The sequence below is a fragment of the Neovison vison genome, chromosome X (assembly GCF_020171115.1).
Source record: "Neovison vison isolate M4711 chromosome X, ASM_NN_V1, whole genome shotgun sequence".
Lineage (NCBI taxonomy): Eukaryota > Metazoa > Chordata > Mammalia > Carnivora > Mustelidae > Neogale > Neogale vison.
The window spans coordinates 19,443,946-19,464,864 of record NC_058105.1 but is presented as its reverse complement, the minus strand read 5'-3'; positions in this window follow the sequence as shown (position 1 = coordinate 19,464,864).

Genomic DNA, 20,919 nt, shown 5'->3' with positions numbered 1-20,919 from the left:
GTCCTGGCTCATGGTTCAACCTCTCTCTACCTTGCTCACTGCCATTTAAAAAGATGAAGAAACAGAAACTCAGAGGGATTAAGTGACTGCCCCAAGGCACCCAGATTTTCAGCTCCAAAGGCCATGTGTATGTTGTTATACTACACTGTGTCTGGAGTATGAAGTCTGCAGTTATTTCCTCTGTGGACTTGCTCCATTAGTATGTGCATTTTGAAGAGTTTGCTAGAAGGTTTCTTACTCTCTGACCCAATTGTCCATTGTGATCCAGGGCCTGCATTTGGGAGGTGGCTGCCCAGATATTTTAGATACAACATAAATTTCTCTAAGCAGGATTATAACTGGTCCCAAGGAGCTTGAACCCTCCATCTAGGCCTCATTAACATCAGACTCTCATTCTGGGCCAACTGTCCCTTAGGGCACTCCTCGGGTCACCTAGGCAAGGATTCCCAGGAACCTCTGTTCGCCTGATGCAGGTATAGGAAGATGGCTTTGTGGGGGAAGAGCCAAAGGGGCCACTTTTAAATAAAAGGAAATGCAAGTTTGCTTGCTCAGAATTAAATCCAGAAAATCATATCCTTGACTGGCAGAATATTGAGAATTTTTACAAAAGTGGAGGATATGGGAGTAGTTATGACTAGAGATAAGAATGACCATTAACCCTCGGGAAGGAAGAAGGTAAGTTGGAGCTTGCCTACCTAGAGGTGTGGTCATTGGCCCATGTATTAGTGGGGTTAAGCAGGAAGTTGCTGGGATGAATGACAGAAGACTGAACTTGGAGGCAACTTCATGACTTGAAAATAGTCTTCCTGTGAAACCCATCAAGTCCATTCATTCTATAGCAGGCTTTCCTGTATTGTTCTTTATTTAGCAGGAAGGCTCAAAGAGTTCTACCTCTAGTGGTGGAGATGGTTTTACATGGACACACTCTGGTCACACTCTGGTCTGGTACCCATAGTGTGCATAGAACAAACCTGGGTTTAGGATGGCTTGATATATATTTTGTATGAGAATAGGCAGGTGTTTCAGATGTGATGTTGTGCAATGCAGATATCTAGAATTAATGTTTTTTTTCTTCCACCTCCGGGGTGACCAGCATGATTAAGCACCCCCCTCTCTTTCTCTTTCTCTGTGTTTTATTCTTTATCTCTGTCTCTTTTTCTTATAGGTTCCAGAGGTCAGTCTATGTAATAGAGCCCTAGTGCTGGAGACCAGATATCTGAGTTTCCTAATGGTGTCCAAAATGATTAAAAATATTTTGCTTTGCATATGGAGGGGCATGATTTGCCTTCTAGAAGTAGCATGATATACTTGAAAGAGTACAGGTTTTGAAGACAAGTAACTCCATTTTGGATCCTGAATAGCTAATGTTTTAGTTCTATCTATAATGCTGAGCAAGTCAATTTAACTTCCTTAAGCCCATTTTTCTCATCTCTAGAATTAGGATAATCCTGGTACCTGTCCCCTAGATGTGTTGTAAAGATTTACTGAGATAATTTATGAAAAGAATTTAGTTTAGCTCCTGGCAAAGAGTGTGTGCTGAAGGCATATTTTTGAATGAATAAATGAATGAGTAGGTATTGGTATCTTTCCTTCCTTCTGTCCCATGATGAAGTGCTGTTAAAGAGGCTATCTTTTAATAGACAAGAACATGAAGGTATAATTCAGTCAACTCAGGATCTGTGCTCTCAACCATCTACTAACTGTATGATCTTACTAATTAAAAATTTGTCTGAAATTTAGTATTTTTATCCATAAAATCTTGATGGTAAGGCCAGGTGTGCAGGGCTGCTATGAAGATTAAAGGAAATAATGTATGTGATGGGACACTGCACAGAACTTGGAACATGGTACATGATCTATAACACTAGTTCCCTTTCTCTGTGTCCCCTCCAAGGATGTGGGCTTGCTTAATCTTTAGAATATCCATGTAAGGTATGTATTATCATCATAATGAGACAATGTATGTGGAGGTATAGTACAATATGATGCAGGTAGTCAATAAATGTTTGTTTCCTTCCCCTCTTTTCCTTAATTAAGCCAATTATTATCCTGCCAACAATCATGCTTTTGCATGAACTATGTGAATATTTTAAAGACTGAGGTGCTAATCTTATATTATCATCAATTTAGAAGGCAGTCTGGACAGCTGGACTATAATCAGAATTATGGTGATTTTAATAAGATGACAAAAGATCACAGAGTTGATAGATATAAAGTGCTTACCTAATTCTTCCTTATTATAGTGAGCTATGAATAGATTAATTTAATATTTCAAAATGTAAAAATCATTAGAAAAGTGTTTTCATGTAAATTATAGTTTTACATATTAATGTCATGTTTTCCTTAGCATTTAAAAACGCTGTTCTTTACTCACCATAAGACCAAAGACCGAAGTATTTGGTCTAAGTTTATAGAACTGGAGGTTGGTTGGGGTTGAGTTCCTCTGACTTTAACCTGGCCTCTTATCTGGTTTCCCAACATACCATCTAATCTCTACTAATTTGTGTGTTAGCATATGATTTGGATAGGGCCAAAGAGTGGCTATCATTGTGATTTGGGTAGAGAGAGCTTCATGACAAAATGAAGTCTGACCTGTGGTCACAGACTAGCTTAATTTACTCTGAATCACACTGTTAGTATCCACGGACAAGTTGCTTAACATCTTTTTTCCTTATTGAAGGAATTTCCTTATTCCATCATCTGCAAAGTAAATATAATATTAGTACTTACCTGATAGAGTTGTTTTGAGGATTAAATAAGATAATTTATGAATAAATTAATTAATCCATCTACAAGCTTTAGCACAGAGTTCACCATGTTGTGAGGTCTCAGTAAGTGTTAACAGCTGTCACTGCCACAGGCACTACCATCACCACCCTTACCACTACAATAATAATGATGTGACAAAACCATTGCAGAATGGCTAAAGAATTTGGTGTCCTGTCTCATAAAGTATTCCTGATCTCTGAAGGGTGGACTGAGAACTTTCTTGATTTCAAACCCCATTTTTAAAATCTTTTGAAGGTGTTTGTCCACATTGTTTTAATTACTATGGAAAATCTGAGATCACCTTGAATCCTGATGCATGGAGGCTTTTAAAGTCTGTACAGGGATCATTCATATCCCCCACCTTTTTTTTTCCCATTATCCAAATCGTAACAAAGCTGTACAAGATATAGGAAACTGGGCTGAGTGTCATTTGAATGCAAAAGAGCCTTTGAAAATCTTTGCAATTTTTATTGCGGTGGCTTTATTTTTTCTTCCCCCCCAAAAAAACAAAGTATATTAAACTTACTCAGTTTGTCTCAAATAATCAGAATTTTACAAGAACCTTTTCTTGTCTCTAAATAAACCAGACTGTCTGTCATATAGAGAGATTTATCTAGGTGTTGTGCTTATTCAGACAAGTAGGGAGAAGAGAATAGAACTGGGTTGATTGAATTCTTTTTCTTTTGAAAATTGACCAGTTGTATGGTTGCTCTGGAGACTAAATTAATATAGGTAGATTTCCTAAATAGCACATTGATAGCTCAGGTGGGAATAGTGAACCTGGATATGTAATCTGGGAATTCTCAATAAGTTACAGATCAGTGTGTGAGCAAGACTTTGCAGCAATAAAAATGGTAGGCAAAGAGAGCCATAGAGACTTTTGTCTGATGAATTCTCAAAAATGGAATGATGCGTGGTTCAGAAAATCTCTTGTGTGAATGCAGAGGCCTGGACTTGCGTGGTCTCTTATGGTTCCCTTTACCTCCAGGACCTTAGAGTGCTAGAATATCTTATTCCAGCACTATTTCTTCTTTAGCTTTAGTTCTTAGAATCTTCCTTCTGTCTTCCTTTTATATCTTTTATATTTTAGGCATTTGGGTGCAACATAATCAAGACAGACACTGCTTCTATTCTTACAGAGTTGACAATTTATGGTGTTCTAGGAGGTACTTAATCTGATGTTTGGAGAAGGGATAGCTCTTTAGTTGTGTTTTAAGCTCTGTGTTTTATACAACTCCTTATGTGTGAGTTTTCTCCCATTCCTTCAACTATTATATCCTTTTCTTGTAGGATATAATACTTTAGACAAAAGGATGATTTTTCGACTGGAGCTGATCAGGTTGAGGTGGCAGAGAAGTAGGATTAGGGTGGGACCAGAGGTACTGACTTCTTGCCTCTAACATAGCCTCATAACCAGCTTATGGCATCTCCTGCTTGCTATATTCCCCCAAATTATAGAGGAGGCAAGGTGTGTATAATTAAAACAAACTAAGCAAGCAAAGAAACTGAATCACAAAGAACAAAACACCAAACAAAACACAAAAAGAAAATAAACACAAAAAACTCTTCTTTCTAGTTGGCCCCATAAAAGTTGTCTTCCTCTGGCTTTGAAGGGGTCATTTTTCCTTAGTCATCTGGGGTTGAGGCTGCAGCATTAACACCTAATAAAAAAGTAAGATTGTCAATCCACTTCCTTTGCCTAAAAGAGAAATTAGGGCCAACCTACTAATTCCCACCAAGGGAGAGGGGCTCTCTTGTAAAAGAAAAAAAATTATCCATCTTGGGATCAGTTATTGACACTGATTCAGATGGTCCCAGGGTACCTCCAGTCTCCCAAAAGTTTGTGAAATACTTTCTTGAAAGAATAGAGGGGCAAATCCAGGTTTTCTGTGAATGTGGACTGAAAATCAGGCCTCAGGATTCTGGGGCTCATGCTGGAGGCATGGGGCAGGACTTGGGAGCTTCAAGCCATTATGCTGAGGAAAAATAAAACCTATGACAGATTTTCATCCACTTATTCATGAGTACATCAAAAGGGTATTAAGTACTGACTAGTATTGGGAATAAAAGAGTAAACTGAAACACCTTCATTCACTTTTCCAGACTCAACGAACATTTCCATGTGTTAACAACCTCCAAAGGGGCAGTATTCATCAGTTAAGTAAACAATAATGTTGAGAACAGAAGTGTGAGTGTGTGGATGTGGTACTTCTTTTCTTTAAGGGCTTTTGAGTTGATTAGTTTTCTTTTAGCCCAGAAAAGAGAAAATCGGGTGTAGGGAGAGAATGGGATCACAATATCTCTCTTCAGTTATCTGAAGATGATACAGATTAAAATGATATCTATTACATATAGAAAAATAGTTGGGTCTATGTTGCATAGAACCAGTGAGCAGACCAGGGACAAATGGACAGAATTTAAAGTGATTCTGATTTTGGTTTATTTCTAATAGAGCTTATGAACTATGGAATATGTGGTCTTGTGGGCTAATAATAACATTAACTATAGTATTGATACTTGTTATTTTAATGTATTTTGTATATAACACTTTAAATAATTTTTAAAAGGACATGTCTCACTTAATCCTCATTACAAATTGTGTGTATTAGTTAGGGTACATAGCATTATCACTATTTTACAGATGAAGAAACCAAGGCTCAGAAAGGTTAAGACAATTGCTCACACAGCTAAAATGGTATAAGTTGGGAATCAAATCAGTACCTATTGATTGGTCTTGAGGGAGTGCTTAAGGAAGGATTCTCTTCCTTGGCTTCTTTCAGAGTGTAAAGAAGCTGTCATCAAACAAAGAGGAATCAAACATCAGCTCTGAATTCCAGTGAGGAAAGAGACATTTACCAAGCGAGAATCCAGTGTGGAACTATGCTCTGCATACCAATCTGGATGAAAGTGATCTATTTCGTTTATTGCCATTTCTATTTTAAGGTTGTGTTCTCTGATTTCAATGTAAAAATGTAGGTCTGGGCTGGTGGATCACATGAAGTAAATCCCTTCTCGCTCATGATCACAGCTATGATCACACTGTGTTTTGTGTGCACAGATGCATGTTTGTGTGCACAAATGAAAATTATTTTCCTGAGCCTGTGGACACACAGCAGTTTCACAATTTGCCTGAAACAGTGAAGGTTACAATGAAAAAAAGGGAGCCAGGTTTTGCCATTTCCTGCATGAAAACAAACAGCTGAATTAATTCATTTGATCAACTTGCCCATTTTCCCAGTAGTTTTCTTGGCATAGGGATGAGAACTTCTCTGGGAGCACAGCCTCTGTGTGTGTGTGTGTGTGTGTGTGTGTGTGTGTGTGTGTGCGCGCGCGCGCGCATGCGCCACCCTATAGCTGTTTTAAAACTTCTTTTCTTTGATTGTTTTTCAAAGTTATGTCTGATAATTGTGGATTGTATCTGGAGGCCCACTTGCTAAAAGCACATTGAGTCATAGGCGGACTTTAAGAGTCCAGGAGACCTGCAGCGGTGACTAAGAGAGTCATTATTTGATAAAAAGGGAAAAACTAGGTATTGGCTTGAAAGGCAGGCTGAGGGAGCATGAAGAACTTCTTGAACAGGGGAAAAAAAACACTTGGAAGCTAGCTGGCAGGGTGAGTGGAGACCGGAGAAAACCAGTCTTGTGCACTAGGACTTGCTGCTGCATTTTAATGGCATCTCTGTGTGACTGTTTTTTTTTTTTTTTTCCCTCTTTCTGTTTTTTTCATCAAGCAAGAAAGAACACAGAGGGGATTCATCAGAAATTTAGCTCTTTAAACTTTGCAATGTACTCTGCTCCCTTGAACAGTTTCAAACTGATATCTAGAAATTTTTCATTGCAGTTTCAAACAGATGCAAACACACCTTGTAAATATTGACAGGTTAAAATTACAACACAATTAAATTTGTGCCCAATCTTTTCACTTCTTCAATCTTATTTTATTTTTTCTCCCTTTCCCCTGTGTTCATTTGTTTTGTTTCTTAAATTCTACATATAAGTGAAATCATATGGTATTTTTCTTCCTTTGACAGACTTATTTCACTTATCATAATACCCTGTAGTTCCTGGGTAAATTCTAAATCCTGGAGTATTTTTATATCCACTGTCACCCACTAAAATGGAAACGTGCAAGTTTTCTAATAGTCAGGTACCTCACACCATTACCTTTTCTTTTTGAACCCACATTTCCACTCACTTTGCCCACCGAATTTTATCCTAACATTTTATATATATATATATATATATATGTATAAGATTTTATTTATTTATTTGACAGAGAATGCAAGAGAGGGAACACAAACGGGGAGTAGGACAGAGAGAAGCAGGCTTCCTGTGGAGCAGAGAGGGTATGGGGCTAGATCCCAGGAAGGAAGACCCTTAATGACTGAGCCACCCAGTATTCACTAATGTTATACATATTTTTATACTTGAAACTTCTCTCGATCATCGTATCATACATATCTATAGAAAGACGTATATAAAATTAAATTTTAAACGGAAAAAGTCCCTGTGACCACAAGTCTCCCACCAGGTAAAATAAGTAAGCAAAGTAAGTAACTCAGTATTATATAGTGAGTAAGTAACAAAGAAGTAATTAGAACCAGGGACTATCCTCCAGCTTTTAAGAACTTACTCTGCTCTGCTGTACTCTGGGACCTTAGTGAAGAAAATGCCTACAGTCAAGGTAGGATTCAAATGCCTAATAGGTAGACCTTTCTTTTGTAAATTAGGAGAAGGGTATTTGTGAAAGTACAGGTGAGAAAGGGGAACAGTAGGACTCTGCAGTCTCATGCACATTCATGGCACATCAGTTTTGGAGAACACTCCATATATAAGTTAGAAATTAATTCTTTTAAAATTTTCTCTGTTTGCATACCTTCTGGGGAGGCCATTGTGGACTTTTAGGGCATGGTTCCTCAAGGGCAGCATCATTCACATCTGTGCTTTATTGTAGGGGAATGTTCTGTGCATTGTAGGGTATTTAGCAATATCCTGGCCTCTGTTCACTAGTTGCCAGTAGTAGCCCCCTCTCCAGTTGTGACAACCAGAAATGTCTGCAGATATTACAACATGTTGGGGTGTGTGTGAAATCACCACAAATTGAGCACAAGTTGCCTTGTGCTATGCGTCCTCCAGTTTAAAGATTGCTTATCTAGTTTGTTAGGAATGTGAATAAGGCCTTAATCAGCCAAATGTGTTATTTGTGTTTTTATTCAGGAAAAGGGCAAAGCCTGGTTGTTTGCATTCAAATTCCATTCCCTAATGAGTGGGGAGTTGTTGAACCCATGGAGATAGAGAGTTGTTGAATCCATATTCAAGTTGTTGGGCTTAGATGTCTATTGACATCTTAGATGTCTATTGACAGATGAATGTATAAAGATGTGGTATATATATACTGTGTAAAGATGTGGCACACGCACACACACACACACACACACACACTGGAATATTACTCAGTCGTTAAAAAGAATGAAATCTTGCTATTTGCAATGACACGGATGGAACTAGAGGGTATTATGCTAAGCAAAATAAGTCAGTCAGAGAAAGACAATAATAATATGATCTCATTCATGTGGAATTTAAGAAACAAAACAGATGAACATGGGGGAAGGGAGGGAAAAATAAAATAAGATTAAAGCAGAGAGGGAGGCAGACAACAAGAGACTGTTAACTCTAGGGAACAAACTGAGGGTTGTTGGAGGGAAGAGGTTGGAGGATGGGGTAACTGGGTGATGGGCATTAATGACAACACATGATGTGATGAGCACTGGGTCTTATATATAACTGATGAATCACTAAACTCTACCCCTGAAACTAAAATACAGTATATGTTAACTAAATTGAATCTAAACAAAAAATTAAAAACAAAAACAAAAACAGAATAGTTTAAAAAAAAGTTGTTGGGCTTAAGGGAGCATTGGTTCTTGAGGGAAGCAAGATTTGGTTAGAAGAAGATATTTAAAGGGGCGCCTGAGTGGCTCAGTGGGTTAAAGCCTCTGCCTTAGCTCAGGTCATGATCCCAGGGTCCTGGGATCGAGCCCCGCATCAGGCTGTCTGCTCAGCAGGGAGCCTGCTTCCTCCTCTCTCTCTTCCTGCTTCTCTGTCTATCTGTGATCTCTGTCAAATAAATAAATAAGATCTTTAGAAGATATTTAAAGATGCCAGAGAAGGGGAAGAATGGAGATGAGTAATGAAGCCACTAACAACAAATCATGACAGCTGTCATGTGTGTTTTGCCAGCCATTGTGCTAAGTACTTCACATGGATTATCTTGTGGAATAATCACAATAATCTAGGAGATAGTCACAATCATGTGTTAGGGTACAGGTTAAGCTGTTGTAACAAAAAAACTTCAGTGACTTAGACAAAATTAAAATGTATGTATCTTTATGAAAAGACCAGGAAGGGTGCTTAGGGTTACCCTGGCATACCATGTTGAGGATTTGTGCAGCTTCTGTGCTGTTGCTCTGTTCCTTCAATACCCAGCTTCCATGGCTGCTGATTCTCTTATCAGGTCTGTATTCCAGCCAGTGAGAAATGTAAAAAGGAAAAGGTGAGGAAATGTACTTTTCTTTTATGGGCACAATCTAAAAATTATACACATCATTCAATTCACACCCTGTTGACTTTGCTAAGCTGCAAAGAAAATGTGGGCTTTAGCTGGGCAGCCATGTATCCAGCTATAGGATTTGAAAAACTATAGCTTAAGGCTCAATGGCTTTTTTTCTTGGTAAATGAAGTTTTATTATATACAGTGACTCCCATTCATTTATGTATTATCTATGATGTTTTCTCATGACAATGGCATTTTTCAACAGTTGTGACAAAGACCAGGTGACCAGCAAAGCCTAAAATCTCTGACCTTTAAGAAAAATTCTGTCAATTCCTGCCTTAGAAGAAGGAGGAAATGGGTATTTGGGGTCTACTAGTAGGCTTTTCCATAACTCTTACTTAACAGATGAGGAGTTGGAAGCACATAGAGGTTAAGTGAATGGCCCAAGGTGAAACACTGAGAAGTGGTAGAGCTAAGATCCAAATGTGGCTCTGTTTGGCTCCAAAAGCAAAAGCACTATATATCATGTCATACTGCCTTATGAATTCATTCAGCAAATATTTATTGTGTCTACTCAACATCAGGCAATGTTCTAGGTGTTTGGGATTCAGTCGTGAATAAAAGGAAGGAAATCGATACTCTTGTGACGTCTACATTACATGAGACAGACTATTAGGAAGGAGTTAAACAAAATATATTCTATGTTAGAGGCAATTAGGCTATAAATAAAAAAGTAAATCAGGAAAGAAGGGAAGGCAGTAATAGAGTTGGGGTGAAGATTCATTTTTAAAAAGGGTTAAGGATGGCTGCAGTATTGGGGGAATTAAGGAGAATGAATTTGGACAATAACTCCTGAGGAACAAGTGGGAAGCTGGGCTGAGAATACTCAGGAAAAGCCCTGAGTTTTCCCTCAAAGGAAGATGGGCAGGAACTGGAGCCAAAATAACCAAGGCTGTCCATGGCTTACGTGTGGTGGGTACCTGGTGCAAAGTAGATGTGTCAGAAGAAGTCTGATGTAAAGGTATTAGATCATGGTGGAGCATTTGCCTTTAATCCTTTTAGACAGAATTCCAAAAACCTTTCACATAGAGACAAAAATGAACATGTACTCCTATATGTGTAAATAATAGCAGGCAGTAGAGTCAGTTCGTATGGTAGAAAGACCATAAATGTTGGAGGCACACAGAACCGTGAATGTCAGCTCAAGCTTGACAACTTCAGGCAAATTGTTACTTGTACTATTATTAGCCATGATTTAGTGACCATTTTCTATGTGACAGGCACTTTATATTCATAATCTCATCTAATCCTTACATAACTATAAATAGATATGAATGTTATCTTCAATTATCTTTAAGTTAAATTAAGTGGTGAAATTAAGTGGTGATAGGTAACAGTTGAGAAGTAATGAGAGCTAAACAATTTCCTCCCATGCATTTATATTGCTTTATCTTATTTAAGCATAGTGATTAGTAATGTTGGTTAATGCTTCTGTGGGGCTGTTTTCATGAAGAATTTTATTTTGTAAAGAAAAATTTTAATGTTTATTTAGTGCTTACTATGTGTCAGGCACTGTTTTAATTACATGTATTTATTTTTCAAAACAATACTGTGAGGAGTTACTATTATCCTTGTTTTTTGGATGAGAAACTTAGGCCCAGGGAGTCTAAATAACTTGCCCGAAGTCACACAGCCAGTAAATGGAGAGGCTGGAATATGATTCTCTGCAGTTTGGCACTGGTGTTACACTACCTCACAAAACAGACAAATGAAACAATTGAATGGGGAAAATGTGCTAATTTATCTTCCACTGCCCATGATGTATATGGAAAGCCTCGTTATTTGGGCTTTGTGATCTAACCCATGGCCACTGCCACCTCCCTAATACCAGCATATCTGAATTGTAGGCAAAGACCCATGGAGCAAATATTTCACTTCTAGAAGACTGCTCTGGGAAAACAAAATTTTAAGTGATGGCAAAGATGATAGCATGTGTGACTATCTATACCTGACTGTGTAACTCCAGATGGATGTGTGTGTATATATGTGCATTCAGATGGGTGCATATGAGTCTAATGAGCAGTTTTAGGTGGATGCTACTAGGCTTTCCTCCCATTGGCCTAAAATCCATTCTTTCATGTGGCAAGATTAAAAAGTAAGAAATCTTTATTCTGTTTTAGAATGCAAACCTGTTTTTCCAGAAACTGCTTTCCAGAAACTACCATTCTGCAATTTCATGGATGTCACTACCAAATAAGCATGGATGGCCCTGTACCATCAATGAAATGATTCTTTGCCTCAGTCTTGGCATTTCAGCTCCCATTTCATGCTCTGGTAAAGAAGGTCATAAACATGATTTGCTATCTGGCCTGTCATTTCTTTGAATTGCTAACATTTAGTAAGGATTTTCCTTGGGAATTTCTTCTGTCCAAAATGACACCAAGGATGCCAAGCATGGGCTCTACATGCCTTCTTTAGACATGAATTTGGGGTTCTTGACCTGCTACCAGTACAGTTGTATTCTGGATTGTTCCCTAAGGGATGGGTATAGATTTTCACTGAGCCATTCTTTCTACCATTTAGTCTCCTCATCCTATTTCCCCCGCCTGACCAAATGACAGATTCAGCTGGTTTCTATAAAACAGCTTGCCTTATGGCAAATTTAGCTGGCTACCATGAGAACCAATCCCCAAGAAATGCCCTCATTAGTGCAGAGATCTAACTACTGATAGAATTGGACTACGTAGGAAATCTTAGTGGCTGAGGGATCTGATATATCTTCCCCAGGAACTTCTGATTTCTGTGGGGCCAGGAAATACCACTATGATGGTGACTGAGTTCATCATACTAAGGTTTGGAGACCTCCAAGGAATTGGGTCCCTTGCTCTTCTTGGTGTTTGGCATTGTCTACCTAGCCACCATATCTGGGAATCTTCTCCTAGTGAGCACTCAGTGGGGACTCCAGACACCAATGTACTTCTTTCTGGCAAACCTCTCATGCTTAGAGGTCTGTTATACATCAAACATTGTGCCCAGGATGCTGCTGGACTTATTGAGAAAGAACAGAGTGATCTCCAGGCAGGTTGTGTTATGCAGCTCTATTTCTTTGGGACTCCGTGAAGCACTGAATGCTATCTTCTGGCAGTGATGTCTGGCTGTCTGCCAGCCCTTGCACTATCCAACACTGATTCATGGAACCATATGTATGTGGTTAGTAATTGGTTCATGGTTTAGTCGCTTCACAGTGGTAGCTGTATTCCAGGCTATTATGGTAACCAGTTTGACCTTCTGTGGTGGCAATGAGATTGGCCATTTCTTCTATGACTTGAAACCTCTGCAGAAGCTCTCCTGCTCAGATCCCCCACTGGTCAACATAGTCTGCATGAGTCTAATAGTGCTGGTGAGTTTGGCCCTGTCTAGACTAAACCTAAACTCCTACGGGAAAATTCTTTCCATGGTCTTGCATATACCTTCCATGACTGATAGGCAGAAGGCATTCTCTATGTGTTCTTCTCATCTAGTTGTTGTGACTTTATTTTATGGAAACTTGATCCTGGTCTATGCTGTGCCCTTTGCTGGTTAGGTGCCAGTTCTCAATAAAACCTTCTCCTTGTTCTATACTGTTATCACTCCCGTGGGTAACCCCCTTATCTACAGCCTCAAAGACAAAGATGTCTAGAAGGTCCTGAGGAAGCTGAGGATTTGATCCTACAATGATGAGTTCCATTCAATCGACAGAAATGATGGCAGTCTGAAGGTTAAGGCACTGTCTGTTTTCATCCCCAGGGAACTCTCAGCCTAAGAAAGTGTAGCATAGATTATAATATTTTTAAGGTAAAATATTGATTAGTCTCCAAATCATCTATTTAGCTGATTTGGGGGAAGAGTTAGTAGATTTGTCTTGGTGTCCTTGAAATTTTCTAGTTTTTCTTTTGTACTGTGAGCATATTTATAGTGTGAGAGGAGAGGAGCACCTCCTAGGAGTGGAACTATTCTAGGATAAAAAATAAATAGTTGCTACATATAATCCCCCTCAAAAGCCCAATCCTGAAAGTAGGTATTTGCAAATATGCTTTAGTTGTCTTCAATTTCCTGTGTATGTGCGTTTTAAAATGAGACTGGGAGATTTTAAAAATGAGACTGGGAGATTTGGGGTTGGAGGAGGACTTGTAACTGTGCTATTCCTATAAGATTAAAAAAAAGATGAAGGTGGGATCTAATAAAACATATGGAAACTCACTAGAAGACTAGTTTTAAAGAAATGTGCATCAAACACAATTTGTGAGGCATGTGGATTGCCTTGAGTCACTCTTTTCTAAGTTGAATTTTCCCTAGAATTTACAGCTACCCCCTGTGTTTTCATTTTGTTCTTTCTGTTCCCCTCTCGGATCCTCCTTCTGCTGTGTACCTGAGTTTGCTTTGCTGTGCTCATTTGTGCTTTTGTTTATTATTTTTGTATCTGTTGTCAGATACTTAGCATTATCAACTGGTGTATTCAAGCTACAGTTCAAGAGGGAGGGAAGGCAAAAACATTCTGCTGTGATAAGGGAGAGAATACATGTATTGGTTTTTGAAACAAAAATACCTACTGAATATTTATTGAATGAAAAATATTTATTGAAAAAATATTTATTGAGAGCCTAATATTATCCAGGCATTGGCTGGGTTAGATCCTAGGAATAGAATAGTGAATAATGTAACTACAGTTCTGACCTCAAAGATATTACAGCCTTGGAGACCTTCGTGTTCAAATTGCTCAGAATTTATCTTTTTTACATTATAGACTATATAATTCTTGAAAGTACTGTCTATAAAGAGAATCTTTATATACTGCATATAAAATCCCAATATTTTTATTTACCTTAATTTGAGAAGTAATTATATAATTAATATGAAATAACCTAATGTAAAGACCTAACAGAACATTTAGTGGGACATATGAACAAATACAAATGCTCAGAATGTCCCTTGCTTATTTAGTTAAATTTGCCTCATTTTTTTTCCTTTAAGACCCAACTCAAGTCCTACCTTCTCTCTGCCTGACTGTCCTGTTCATGTCATTCCTTCCCCTGAGAAATTGTTTATTTCCCTTCATTTGACAAGTAGAATTCACTGCTCTTTATGTTTTATATATATGCCCTATCTTTCTAGTGAGATTATAAATCCTTCAAGGACAGATACCGAAAGTCTTTTTAGCTATATACTCAAGTACCCAGCATAGTGCATGACACATAACAGACCTATCTTCAAAGGGTAAAATCTGAGCTCTTCAACATGGAAATTAAGGTCTTCCATGACCTTTCTTCTGCCTCCTTCCCCATTCTCATTTCCTACCAGGCTCCACCTCAGTTTTCCGTAATCACATTATCTGGTGGTTTGCCACTGCATCTTCAGTGCCTAGAAGAATGCTTGGCATAGAAGAAACCCCAGGAATACTTGCTGAGTGACTAGCTAAATGGTTATATATCTTCCTTCTCTAATAGATTACTATTTCCTTCACCTCAAGTACCACCTATATACTGATGATTCCTCCATAATTTGATGCTACGACAAGTGCTGTGAAGAAAAATCAGTCTGCTGGGAAAGCATATAACAAGGATAACTAATTTGGATTGGGTTGGAAGTTACAGAAAAGACTTCTCTGAAGACATGGCATTTGAACAGAGACCAGAAAGATGAATAGGAATAAGCCAGGCAAAGATAGGTTATAAGGTGCGGGTAGAGGAGGGAAGAATTTCAAAAGATAGATTAGCCCACATCAGGGTCTTGCAGTGGTAAAGATCTTGAAGAGTTTGGGATCAGAGAAAATGCTAACATGGTTACAGTGTGGTGACCAAGGGCCTGGTAGAGGGCCTGGGAAGGTAGCTAAGAACCAGATAATACAAGGTCTCGCTGGATTTCATTTTAAGTAAGATTGGAACTTTTTGAAGGTTTTTTGTTTTTGTTTTTGTTTTTAAGCAGAGTGACATGGTCTATTTTATGTTTCAAAATCACCCTGGCTGATAGGTACAAAATGACTTTTAATAGGACTGGGGCTAATAGATATTGAGAAGCCAATTAAGGCATTATTACAATGTTACACAGTAAGAGATGATGGTAACGTTGATAGAAGAGTAGCTGCAGAGATGGGGAGAAATGAATTCAGCTCTATATATTTACAGGCAGAAATGATAGGGTTTGGTGATGGATTATAGAGGAAGGCATCAGTAATAACTCTCAGGTTGCTGGTTTGTGAGTTGAATATGTGCTTGGGCCACTCACTGGGATGGGAGAGCCTTGGAATAGATCCATATTTGGGGAAGAAAAGAAATGATGAGATCAGTTTTGTATGAGAGTATTCTGATATAGCAGTGGATATTAACTAGGTAGTTAAATATACTGGCCTGAAATTCAAGAGAGATATCTGGTCTAGAAATATGAATTTAGAAGCCATCAGCATGTAGATGGTATTTAAAAGCCAGGAAATGGGTGAAATCATGTAGAGAAGCAGTTTAGAAGGAGAAGAGAACTCAGAATGGATCCCTGGGAATTCCACCATTTAGAAGTCACATAGAGGAAGAATAACCAGTAAATAAGACTGAGGAGGGATAGAGAGATAGGAGAAAATCCATACATGCAAGTAGAGGGAAGGGACTTTTTTTTTTTTTTGGAAAGAATTGTTTAGGTAGAAAAGAAGGCTGGTAAACTATACTAAAGCCTGATGGTAGGAAGTGCAAGCTGAGGACAGAGAAGAGTCCATTGTCTCTGATAACATGGAAGATACTGATGACCTCACTAACAGAACTTTTGGTAGAGTGATGTAATGGGTGCAGAAGCCACACTGGAATGAGATGCAGGAGTGAATAAAAAGTGTAGATATCACTGTGTATAGACAATTCTTTGGAGAAGCCTGGCTATGAAAAGAAATAGATTTGGTGACAACTGGAACAGAGAACTTAAGGGAAGATGTTTATTCCTCCGATGTAAAAGAATAAAAAAATGTTTGAAAAACACAAGAAGAATTGATTAGAAAGGGAGATATTGAAGATGCAGGAGACCATGGGGATATAGCATTTTATGGCTCCTGCAAAGGCTGGAAGGTCCAAGGTCCAGAACATATATAAAGGAAGTGGCCTCTGATCAAAGATTATTATGTGACAAATACATATGGAATTCTTACTGTGTGCTTGATTTTGTTTCAAGTACTAGGGTTATGACAATGAAGAAAGCATTGTCTCTGCCTTCACAGAGCTCACAGTTTGGTGAAAAAGACATACAAGTAAACAGACGATTATAATCAGGTTGATTAATGCTCTGATAATTTTGGGATCCTATGTCAGTCCTGGGGAGAATCATTGTTATGGGTTCAAATTTGTCCCCCCAAAAAAGATATATTTTGGAGTCCTAATACCCAGTACCTCATCATGTGACCTTATTTGGATAGGGTCTTTACAAACCTAACCAAGTTAAAATGAGGTCAGTAAGGTAGGTCCCAATTTAATATGACTGGTGTTCTTATAAAAAGGGGAAATTTAGACACAAAGACACACATACACAGGAACAGAGGCAGAGATTGGAATGGTATGTATGTGAGCCAAGACACGCTGAAGATTGCCAGCAAACCACCAGAAATTAGGAGAGATACATGGGACAGATTCTTCCTCACTGCCCTCAAAAGAAATCAATGCTGACTTGATCCTTGTTTTCTGGCCTTCAGAACTGTGAGGAAGTAAACATTTGTTGTTTAGGCCAATAAGTTTGTGGTGCTTTGCTTTAGCAGCCCTAGCAAACTCATACAGGCATTCAAACCAACCTGATGGAGGGAGTTTTTTCAGATTAAGAGAAGACTTCCCAGGAGAGGTGTTACTTGAGTCAAGTCAAGATAAATAAGCAGGATTCTATGGGTGGGACCTGGGGAGACCATTTTATATAAAGTGATCATCACCTGCAGTGGTTTGGAATTGAAAGAGTGTACATGTCTAAACTATTGCAAGTAATCCAGTGTGGCTGCATGTAGACTGTGTGGGCATGGTGGCAATCACTGAGACCCAACAAGCTGGAGCCAATTCATAAAAGGCCTCTATTCCCGGCCACAGAATTTGGATTTTACCCTGAAGCCAAGTGATTGGCCTTTACATATTCCTTCCCCTCCCTATTATTCAGCTGCTTAAATTCACTGCCCCCCCCACCAAGAAACCTTCTCTTACATCTACTATGGAACTTTAAACACACAAATATGAAAAGGAACTTCCTTCTTATCTCCTCAAATATACAGTGAGCTCCTTGAGAGAAGGGGCTATGCCCTGTTTACTGAGATATATGCCCAGTGCCTGGCAAGTGCTTGGCATATAGTAGTCTCTCAATAAATGGCTATCTGGTATGTTCCTAGGGAAGCAATGGGTTGTCTTTGGAATGGTATTCAGCACCCTCAATATTTTGCTTTTCTTCTTCTCTCTTCTTCCTTCCTGTCACTGATGACCCAGCACCCTCCACCCTTGGCTCTCATTTCACTTCTCCACTTGGTTTTCTCTTTGATCAAGGACTCTGGGAACTCCTAGTATGCTTTCTCTCACCCAAAATTGACAATGCCCACATCAGGCAGTCTCTCATGCCTTCAGGTTCCCACTGTCCCCAAGAGAGCCTGGTTTACACTGTACAAAATCCTATAGTCCAACCTTGTCACCTTGCTTCTGCCCCTGGTTCTGCCAGAACTAGTGCTTAACTTAGCCTAAGCAGGGTCATTAGGTCAGTTTCAAGGAAGTAGCTCTGCCTAGAATGGGCCAAAGAACAGGTGGCAGCTTTGGCAATAGGATGCAGTTGAGGCTACAGGATGCAGCAAAGGGGTTGCTGGCTCAGCAGGTGGGCAAAGTCAGATAATCTGAGCAATCTCCAAGTGGGCCAAACTTGACCCATGGGATCCCCACTGAACAAGGCAAACTAGGGCACCAGAACAGGAAATTAGAGAGAATGATATTCAAGGCAAGATGCTGAGCAGAAACCATGTGTACTAGGTTGAACTCTTAAAAAGTACATCCCCTCAAAATAAAGTACATCCCCTCATACCCACCCATTCCTACATGCACAAACACACCCAACTTGAGCCAGTAAACACACACACACACACACACACACACACACATCCCATAGACACAAAATGCTGACACAGACTTATGCCCATACTGGAAGAATCAAGTGCCACATGCTTTGTGTTGGCAGATATTGTAACACCTGATGTGTTTACAGTTGGTAGGGATTGAGGCGCTCTTTACAAGTGCATGTCCCAAATAATAGAGGTATCCCTTGAAGGGAACAAAGTCTTTTTCATTGTAATTGTTTCAAACAGATAGCTTTCTGTCTTATACCAACTAAATCTGATATAATTTAACTTTTTCTGGATGATTCCAAGCTATCTTTATGAACACTCATTATTGGAGGCTGGGCTGAGACATAGGGTGTTATCAGGAGCTATGCTGAAGTGTATTCGACTCTATCCCCCCACTAAACAGCCCCAGTATTAAGTACCTTATTTACACAGACACCCATATTACCATATATATAGGTATGGATATATATGCATGCCATATTTCATATAAGTGTCGATATAAAATGCACATTTAATGTCAATATAAAATGCACACATAAGTCATATTATAGATACAGACACAGTACATTTACTTAAAAGCAACCTATTTGTAAGTGGCTCCTTTTCTTATAGCCAATAGCTTGCTTCTTTCTGTCATTTTCATTCCTTTTTTGCATGCTAATTGTTGGGATTAAGGAGTTAATGCCTCATTCACTGCAGAGTTGGTAGTTTTAATTGGTCACACTTGACTTACCTGAAGAAGGCATTTTAACTATAAAGAACTTCTCTGGGAGATTGGCTCAGGGGGAGTTATTAAAAACAAATGCAAAAGAGTTCCTTGGGAGGCCATTATTTTGCATTTCCCCTCTGCCCCCACCCTCACATGTTTATTACAGTAATAAGGTGAGAGAAAATTCCCTGATTTCATTAGAAACCTGGAAAAATAGTTTTTCCTTATCAGTATCTTCCTTTCTTGCTAGGGCACATTTCTTCTGGAATGTGGTATGGCAAAAAGGCCAGCCCTAAGCATATTTTTGTCCAAAGGACAGAGTTGGGAGCCTGGGTGGCTCAGTGGGTTAAGACTCTGCCTTCGGCTCAGGTCATGATTTCAGGGTCCTGAGATCGAGCCCCGTACCAGGCTTTAGGCTCAGTGGGGAGCTGGCTTCCCCCTCTTTCTCTGCCTGCCTCTCTGCCTACTTGTGAACTCTCCCTCTGGCAAATAAATAAATAAAATATTTTTAAAAAGTAAAGGGCAGAGTTAATAAACCCTCTAGAGCTTCAGGGCTCATCCCTGGAGAACAACACCATCCTCCCTGCCCTTCACCCCCCACATACCTGCAGCAAAACAGCCACCTCATTAGCTCAAAGTTGTAAATAACTTGGACACCACCTAGGCTGGTGGTAATCACACGTTTGCCACTTCAGGAAGGAGAGAAAAACAGTTTCAGACTGTTTCACCAGCATCTGTTTTACTTACATACAAACAATGAGCTTACCACAAACCCTGTTTATTGAAACCAGCCTGGCAGAACCTAGTGTTACATGCCTTGGTTGGCAGATACCTTAACATCTGATCTGTTTGCCATTGGCCAGGAAGGAAATGTTTGTAAGAGGATGTCCCAAATAATAGAAGCGTCCTTGCAGTAGCCAAGTCCTTTTCATTGTAATTGTTTCAAATAGATAGGTCTCTGTCTCTTCACACCAAGTGAACCTGACATAATTTGCCCTTTTCAGGTTGATTCCAGCCATCTTTATAGACACTAATCATTGAGTTGGGCTGGGATGTAAGGGGTGTCCTTAGGAGCTATGTGAGGTGGATCAGACTGTTTAATCATCCAATAAATGGCTGTGGGCTGTCCATTTTTTTTTTTAAGAACAATTCTGTCTTCTTCCCAAAGTCTTTTCTTGCTGATCATGTTGTTTATGCTTCCAGTATCCCTTTGACATTTTCGGTTCTGCTCTGGACTCAGAAACCAAGCCAAGTTACAATTGTGTATAAAGTAAGATTAAGAGCCTTAGGAGTTTTTCTATAAGTACTCTGCATGAGTTTTGGTGTATAGATTTTATATCATCTCTTCTGCCTGCTCTAAGATTATTAAAGGTTAAGTCAGAGTCTTTTTTAGCTCTGAGAGTACTAGACAATTATGGTTTCCAGGAAGGGAACATTCAGGTAAGTGATATATCATTGTAGTTGGGGTTAATACACATAAAGTAAATCTCACAAAAATAAAGGATGTGTTTGGTAAATTAATACCTTAAACAGAATCATAAGGATAATTAATGCAAGTTTCATTTACATGTGAAACTTGACTATAATTTTCTATTAATATGGATCCCATTAAGTGATCTATTCTGCAATACAATTCACTGTACATATTTGGAAGGAGCAGTAGCAAAGAAAAATACCTCAATCAATCCATTGATAAGAAAGTTCATTTGCATAAAGTAAGCCTGTACTTAGAAACATAGAGAATTCATGGAAGTTCTCAGTCCTTGGGTAGTCATAGCTGAAAAAAAGAGAGAACCAAGGCCATGTT